At 40.9% G+C, this 8442-nt stretch overlaps 2 long non-coding RNA genes across 2 annotated transcripts; both read left to right on the forward strand.

Moving 5' to 3' along the window:
• The first annotated feature begins 4065 nt into the window (after positions 1-4065).
• LOC148645269 (uncharacterized) lies at positions 4066-6227 on the forward strand. The gene is made up of 3 exons (XR_015928487.1): positions 4066-4782; positions 5594-5721; positions 5896-6227. It is a non-coding gene; the product is annotated as an uncharacterized LOC148645269 (long non-coding RNA).
• Positions 6228-6598: 371 nt separating this feature from the next.
• LOC148645270 (uncharacterized) lies at positions 6599-7834 on the forward strand. Its single transcript, XR_015928600.1, has 2 exons — positions 6599-6814; positions 7695-7834. It is a non-coding gene; the product is annotated as an uncharacterized LOC148645270 (long non-coding RNA).
• Positions 7835-8442: the final 608 nt, after the last annotated feature.

An 8442-nucleotide genomic window follows, 5' to 3' on the forward strand; every position in this document is an offset into this window, starting at 1 on the left:
TTTGAATTGAAAACAAATCGTAAATATTCAATTAAAGTTTTAGTAAGTTTACTTCATCAATACTTCAATACAAAGATATGGATAATGACGTTTTAAAAACCTAGATATATGTTCAATAATTTCATGTACGAATAAAAGAAAATACTTCCGAGGTCTGCATTTGTGAGAGCAAGAGTTTCCAATGTTGTTTTGCAGGTGTGTTATGAACTACGTAGATCAAATTAGTACACAGTGCCCCTTAAAAAAAACAAATCCTGGTTCTTTCGCATAAAATAGATAACACAAAAATTATCTTGTACTACAAGAAGTTGCTAATTCTAATATTTTTAAATACTGTACGTGGCTCGAAAGACTGGCTGATTTTATTTTAAGTCCCTTGATTTGCACATTTTAAAGCGGACACAAAAAGAAACTCGTTACTTCTTCAGATTAAAAAAAAATGTTGACACGGCTGCAAAGTGTTAAGATGTGCTAAAGTCTCTTTTGAAAACTTGCAATTGTTTGCTGATCTTCCTATTCTAAAGCTAAACCTGCAACTCTTGAGATTACGGTGTGATGTTGGAGACCAGCTTAATTTTCCTGTTCACACAAACGCACAGAGAACGCGGGTATTAAATGCAAAATCAACCGCAGCTCCCGGGCAAACAGAGAAACAAAATTGTACATACTTATCCTTGCAGCAGCAAAAGAGTGCTTGAACTTTCCGCACGGGATGACAAGCGGTCAAAGGCGCTATATATATATATATGGTCACGTGATTACCCGAAAAATAAATCGGCACTATATCTCGGGAACAGGAGCAGCTGGGAAGCTACAGTACAGTACGTTCAACTGTTCAACCCGGCACGATGTGGCGGGTTTCACCGTTTCGGCTGCCAGTAAGAGGAAAACTTCACGGACCTCACTCAACAGCTCGGCTTTCAATAGTGGATTCAAAATGTAGGAGTACCTGATTTAAGTAGACATTGACAGTCAAAATGGCATTTTGGAAACTGTGTTAGAGCTGAGCATTGCGGGAGCCTGGACCAAGGTATTGTCTATGAGAAAAAATAAAGACATTGTGTATATGCTTATCTATAACATATACACATTATTTATTTTTACGGTAGTAGTTCAGGTGGGTAGCTGCGTCAGCATGCGTAGACTGCAAAGGAACAAGTAATAGGTTTATTCCATGCTGAAAAAAAGAAGAAAGAGAACACAACTTTTCGGCCGTGGAGCCTTCTTCAGGTGTGAATAAACCTATTATTTATTTTTACTGCAGGCAACATGTAAAAATAGACCACATACAAAACTGCGTAGGCAATTGACCTAGCCAAATAGTGCAGCATTGAGATTTCTGCCTTTTTAACCTATTTCACCTTTTTTTTTTAACAATATATGTAAAATAATTTTGTTTATCCAATTTATAAAGCCTTCCCATCTATCTAAAGTAGGCTCGCATTTTAATATATTTTCTTTCAAAGAACATTATTTTTCATCTACAGCGTACTGATATGATCTGTGTGATATTTAGATACATTCACCGTATTTTACAGCTCATTTCCTACTCTGGGTGACACGGTTAGCAATGCTAGCCACTGCGCCTCCTACATGAAATGTGACACTACTGAAGAGTGCGAGACGTGAACTGGAATATCAATTTCAGGCATCTGAAGAGCACTGATATTTATTAATAATACAGGGTGAGGTAAAGGATAATAAGATCGTGGAATTTAATGTTTAATCGTTACCTTTGAAGTGGTGGAAATTAAATTAATGCGATGGTCAGCGTGTGTTTGTATGAAGGAGCTAGGTAAAACCCAGAATGCCATACAGGCAATAACTGAACAGATTTGAGTATTTTCTTCAACACCAAGCAAAAATATGAGAATGCTTTCTGAGACTTTTCAGTATATTCTCAACAGCGGTCTTGAGAGGGCCATCAGTGATATAAATGTGAGATCTCAGGAAAGTGAAATCAATGCAGCACCAAGGCGAGAAGTAAAGGCTGTAGAAATACAAGGGCCTCTGGGTGAGGTGATTGAAATATAAGGTGTGGAGCTGAGAAAGAGTGACTCCTCACTTCTGAAGGACAGAACTGGCTTCACGATATTGTCTGTGATACAGCTCGTGAAAGCCAGTCTAAAAAAGGATGTGAGCTTTCTGACTACTGATCTGAATCTGGTATTAAAAGTTTGAGGAATAAAACGTACACAATAATGTAGCAAAGCTGCGTCTGTCTTGTGATACTTCTATCTGGTTTCCAATTGTAGGCGTTTTCAAATGGAAACACATTCTGCATCTGATTCCATGAACGGAGTAGGCTCTCGTGTATTGGGCTTGCAGTAGAGGATTATTGGTGACAGGCACCAGAAGGATTGTGGATACTCTCGAACCTGGGACAACTGTGTGTCAACAGACCTTTCCCCTTAAAGAAACAGTTGTGACTGTGCAGATCATGCTTGTTTGGATCAGAAAAGAAATTAGATGCAGAGAAAGCACAAAGGCCCATATGAGAGGCCTTGTGTCCAGAGCAGAACCAGACCAGTGCTCTACAACTGCAGCTACACAAGCTTTCTCCAGGCCAGATACAGACACGGTCTCCCGTACAACTCTATTTAAGTCTGTTTCACTCGCACACAGAACACAAGAAAGAGTCCCAGCTCTCTAGTAAGTGGGAACTGAAAGGGATGGCAGTATAAAATGCTTCTTTATATTTTTGAAGGCTTTTCACAACAGTTTGAGCCTCATTATGTAACTAACCAGCCGACCAGCAGATCAGAGGTTTAGGTGTGAAGGTCCTGTCCACTTCACCACAGCAGCACACTGTAATCTGGTCTTCATGGAATTTTCTTTCATATTAGAAATGTCGGGAGAACCGCAGTAGGGTCACACAATGTCACGGTTTATTAATAATTATTAATTATAATAACTAATTATATTAATTATTAATTATATTAATTATCATACAATTAATCATTAACATTATTAATGATAATGAACGTTATTTTATATAGTGCCTTTAAAGGTGGCTTCTCAAAGTGCTAATTAGATATTAGATAGCTAGATTAGTCTAATTATATATAATCAGGAATAGAAATCAGCAGGTGTGAGGGTTCCAAGACATAAAACTGAGAGCAGTCTGGGAGATTGTTCTTTGAGCTCTGTACATGAGCAAACTGTAATTAACCAGCTACAGTAATGATAGCCCAAATGGTCTTCTACACAAGAGGAACAATGGCCTCAACACCTTATCTGCAGGTCAATGTTTCGAAACTACTTTTCAATAAAGGTCAATTTACACAGATAGTGACCACAGCCCTTCACTCAGGCTGTGCATTCTGCTGTATCTCAAATGTGCACCCTGTGCTGTTACTGGAATGTCCTGATTACCTCAGGACTGGTCACGCCCGCTGAAGCTTTTGACTTTTTTAAACAGGTTCCACTGTCCTGCACTAATGCAGTACAATGAGTGAATTCATGTCCATCTTGTATTCTTACTGCTGCCAAGGCAATATGTATTGGAGGTCAAACAGCACAGGAAAGGTGTGAGCATTAAAAGTTTCTAATTCAGATGATTAGATACAGATACAGCAGATACTATAAACAGACTCAAAACCCCTCAGGAAGCTCCCTCTCTCACATGGCAATAAAGAACATAAAGATGAAGCAGAAAATGGGACCATTTTGTTCACATTTGCATCACAATCTTTTAGACACTGAGTATTTTACTCAAATGCCTTCACTGCTTCTTCTAAACAAGGTAAAAAAAAACATACAGTGAAAAGTAAAAATATCGGGACAGTGAGGTGAAATTTGACATTTTTGCTGTATACCAATGCAATTTGTATTTAAGATCAATGTAAGTGAAAGGTACAGAATTTTAGTTCTAGGTATTATTTTGTATACATGTTAATCCATGTTAGAACATTTGTTGTGTTCAATCAGGTGAGCATAATTACTGGGACAAATGGCTGTCAGCTGTTTCTATTTGCTCAGGTGTTCAATATTGCATTAATTGAAAAAAAGTGCAAGAGCTGTGAGTATATAGCCATGATTCCAAGGTTTGGAGCTTTTTTTTTTTTTAATCTGCTTCTTGAGTTTAGGGGTAAGGCAAGATGATAAATAATGAGTTGTCAATGGTGGAAAAAGCTAGAAGATGCAAAGAGGATTCCGGTTAGAACCACTGCTGAAAGACTGGACATTGTGAAATCAATAGTACAAACCATCTTGAAAAAGAAAACCTACTGGAGCAATAAGCAATTGATAAAGAGCAGTTCATCCAAGGAAGACGACACCAGTTGATGACAGAATCTTCACTAGAACTATGAAGAAAATAACACTAAAATAACAGGCAAAGAGGTTGTAGACAAACTCCAGGAGTCAGGGGTGAAAGTATCTCAAATCACCATGCACTGCGAGATACAAGTCACTCATCAGCACTAAAAACTAAATGACCAGATTAGAATTTGCTGGGAAGTGTAACTCTTCTGTAAGGTCTTAAGGACAGACGAAAAGGAAAATCCTGGATCAAACTGATGGGAAGTTAAAAATGTGGAGGAAGTGCAAGTGAGCCTGAGCCCATGTGTGAAGCAGGAGGGAGGGAGAGAGAGTCGTGGCCTGAGCCTCTGGAACTGGCTTACTGGTCTCTGTCGGTGGTGTCCCTGAGGATGGCAGCAGCAGCAGCAGAAGAAATCCTGAAAGACAGGAGCGTCTTGTCTGCCCAGGTCCAAAAGCAGGCCTCCGAACTCACTGGGCAGCAGGACGGTGATCCAAAACCATGAAGGTCTGTTCTCAAGTGTAAGTGTACTTGTGACGACTTCTGGCACTGTAGAAGCTCTTCACTGGTTCCTTTGAGGTTTCTGTATGTCTATCAGGTCCCTCGTAATCTTCCCTGTAACGACAATACTGTCTTTAACGGAAAGGAGGTTTTACATACTGTATGAAATGCATAACTGCAACCTTGGGAGTGGGGGGGGGACATGGCAAGTGATAAATCATTCCATATTCAGACAGCAATGACTTTTTGCCTATTTGGAATCTAGTGTAGTAACTTCTTATTGCCTTTTATAGGAATGATGTGGCTGTGGCTATATCTGTTTTCATTGTGGTAAGTGTGTCATTGCTGTCTTGGGATAAAGTGCTTATGAATCTTCATGGGTACCACGGAAATGTAAGTCAACACAATAAAGGATATTGAATATTCTTGCAGCTTTAACATCATGTCTACCATCCACGTCCCTGCTGTATGTTCTTAAATAGCCTGTATCCCAGACTCTAGTTCTGTTCTCATTTGATAATGCAGCTCCAGTTAAAGCTTTCTTGTAGTCTTGCAACAAACTGAGTAAGGGAAGGAACCTCCTACTGATGTCTACTCTCCTCTTTTAATAAGCTCAGAGGTATAAAACTATCAGATAAATGAGAATTTTCTGGAATGACCTTGTCAATTCCTATTTTGGGATATTGCTTGTAAAGGCATGTGGTTAATTTGCCACTAGCTTTAGTATTGATCATTGATTTTTCCTTTTCCTCATGCATTCAGCTGGACGTCAGAATGAAAACAATGTGATCAATGTATAGACGAACAACTGATTTTTCTCTTTCTTTGCAGGGATGCTTTTGCTAAACCACATGGTCTGCAAACACTGGTGCCCTTTCCTGACAGCACAAGACAAATCGGAATGGACAGCTGGCTGACTGGCATCGACATCTTGAAGATCAACAGACTCTACGACTGCAGTGAGCCTCGTTCAGATTCATCCTGTACTCTTTCTCTGCCTTTGACCTGCCACACTAATACTGCCCTAGACCTGCAAGTCTCCGAGATTCTTCCACATCGGCATAAACGTCTTTTCTGAGCAATCAGGCTGTGGTTTACTCTACAATCAATACTGTTTTGTTCCATTTGATTAGATGGAGAATCGAAGACGCAGACATCAACTATGACAACTACTCCCTCCTGCCTCAGGAGGAGTCCTGTTGTTGGTCCATTCTTGTTAGGCTGAATGAGCTCTATTTCTAGTCATCTTGTTTCCCAGAAACCCAGCATGACTTACCTGCTAGGTAACAAGGTTTTTAAATGAATACAGTTCTGTCTCCACTCTGGTTCTTCGTTCATTTGAACTTTAAGGTTGTGGAATGACTGTCAGGGTCTCATCGGAAGGCACAGGGAAGAGTTATTCCACTAACGACCCTTTAATGTGTACCCCAACAACAAAAACTGCCTGTGGCGCATAGAAGCAGAGTCACCGGTAAGTGTTACTTTTTATTTGCGAGCTTTGTACCGTTAATAAAACCTGATGTAATCTGCCAATTTGGTCTTCATTTCATTTATAAAACCTGGAAAAACTTCAATTTATTCAAATTCAACAGGTAAACTATTAAGGTTGTACATGTAAGAATTTCATGGAATGGGGTTATTAGACTCTTGCTGGACTAATTGTGCTTTCATCCTAACCCACTTTAATATTTAAGATTAACTATCGTTTTCCACATCCTGAAAAAAGCTTGTGATTCTTTCCAGTGAGATATCTGTACTGTTGGGGGGGGGGGGGGGGGGAACGCAAGCCTCGCAGCACAAAAAATGAGAAAACCTTTCCTTTTTATTTATAAATCTAGATCTCATTTTCCTTTGAGACGATGGACATACAAGACTCGGAGGGCTGCACATCTGACCACATTCCGATATACGATGTCACGTTTAAAAGCTTTATTGGGCCAAAGCTCTGTGGCTCCAGTACACCTACTCCCATCCAATTTTCGGCCCCATTCTTGTGATTGAGTTCCGTACCGATGGGCCTGTCAGCAACAGGGGCTTCAGCATATCATTCAGGTAAGGCAAGTCACAAGAGCGAAAATCCACTGAAGTGTAAAATAATATCCAAGCTTGCGTTTCTATATCACAATCCACAATTGATGGGTTTTTTTGTGGTAATGTGCGCTTCCTTAGCTATGAAAATAGAAGGAAGATACAGTAAGTGCTCTCTTTGAAATGTGTGATTCTGAGTCATTGGCCTTTAAGATCATGGACATGCATCTTTTATACACCTAATCTTCACCTGAGGGCAAGTTTGACTAATTGAGTAGGGAACAGAGAAGATGAAGCAGTGAAGAGTTCAGGTAGATGGCTCTGATCAGCTCATATACTAAAGGCTGTTTGAATAGATTTTGACCACTTCACTCTGGTCAAATGTCTGTGGGGTCTCTCTGCTTGGATCACTTGAGTAGCCTCAGCCTGCTACTACCAGAAGCCTCTACAGCTTGCCAGCTGCCTTTTAGCACACAGGACCATTCCTGCTTTAGATGGTAGACTGGAAGATCTTCTGAGGCACTGCAGACTCTCCACATGTCAAATAGTACAGCACATGACAGTGGGCGTCACAGAGGAGTCAGACACAACCCCCTCTGAGCCAATATTAATTCTAAATAAATATTTTGACCAAAACAATTCAACTACAATGGAAACCTAAAGAGACCAATTCTAGACACCAAGACATCTTAACACACAACCTTGCTCCTGTTTGGTTATACCAGGGTTTAAGTGAAATAAGATATAATGCAAACATGACAGTTCCAAAAGACTTGCTCATGACTCAAAAGAACAATGTTTTACCATCAGTCTATAGAAGCTCAAATTCTGTCCCTTCTTTAAATGAGTTGTATGTGGATCAAGGTGTTTGGTTGTGCAGGCTCTAATTGTTTGCCTCTTTCAGGTCACTTTGGTGAAGTGAACAAGAAGCAGCAAGCTCCTCTATGAAGAGGACTCTTACACAGACCACTTTGGTGAAACACTGAAGAAGAATGTCAAGATCAAGACTTTCACGTTTTGCAATAAAAATTAAAACGATGCGTATTACAGCCTTTTAATTACGGTTGCACTTGAAACGCATAGCAATCTTAAACGCCTGCCACTGCAGGTCCAGCAGTCCTGTGGCAAGACGGCAGCAGAGGCTGTTCCAGCTCTTGGTTTGTGGCCTCCGTCATGTGTGAGTTTGACTGAGCTGCGCGCTGAATTTAGGGCGACGCGTTGTCTTGACAACCACAGCTGCCCTGGCTAATTAATTAAGGACGAGCTGCACCTGTGAGGCCCTTTAAGACGCACTGAGCAGCCCCCCGCCAGGGGGAACCTTCCAGCTCCAGTCCCTGGGGGGAGGGGTTGTGAAGGGAGCGTTGAGGCCGCGGCTTTTGCCTTTTTAAAAAAAAAAAAAAGTCCCCCCTCCTATCCCGCTGCGAGGATGCAGTGGGGACAGGTTGAGTTTTTTTTTGGCCTCGCTCTCCTTTTCTTCCAGTCTGGACCCCGCTAAATAGCGATGGTCCAGACTGGAGACCGCTGTGCCTTCTCTTTTCGGGTTTTGCAGACCTCACACCCTCAAACGGGGCGTCGGCTTTTACTGGCGTTGACCGCGGCTCCACCCACTGCCGCACTGTTACACATCTAAAAGCTTTTAACTGCACTACTTA

The sequence above is a fragment of the Lepisosteus platostomus genome, chromosome 19, assembly GCF_059453375.1.
Source record: "Lepisosteus platostomus isolate fLepPlt1 chromosome 19, fLepPlt1.hap1, whole genome shotgun sequence".
Classification (NCBI taxonomy): Eukaryota; Metazoa; Chordata; class Actinopteri; order Semionotiformes; family Lepisosteidae; genus Lepisosteus; species Lepisosteus platostomus.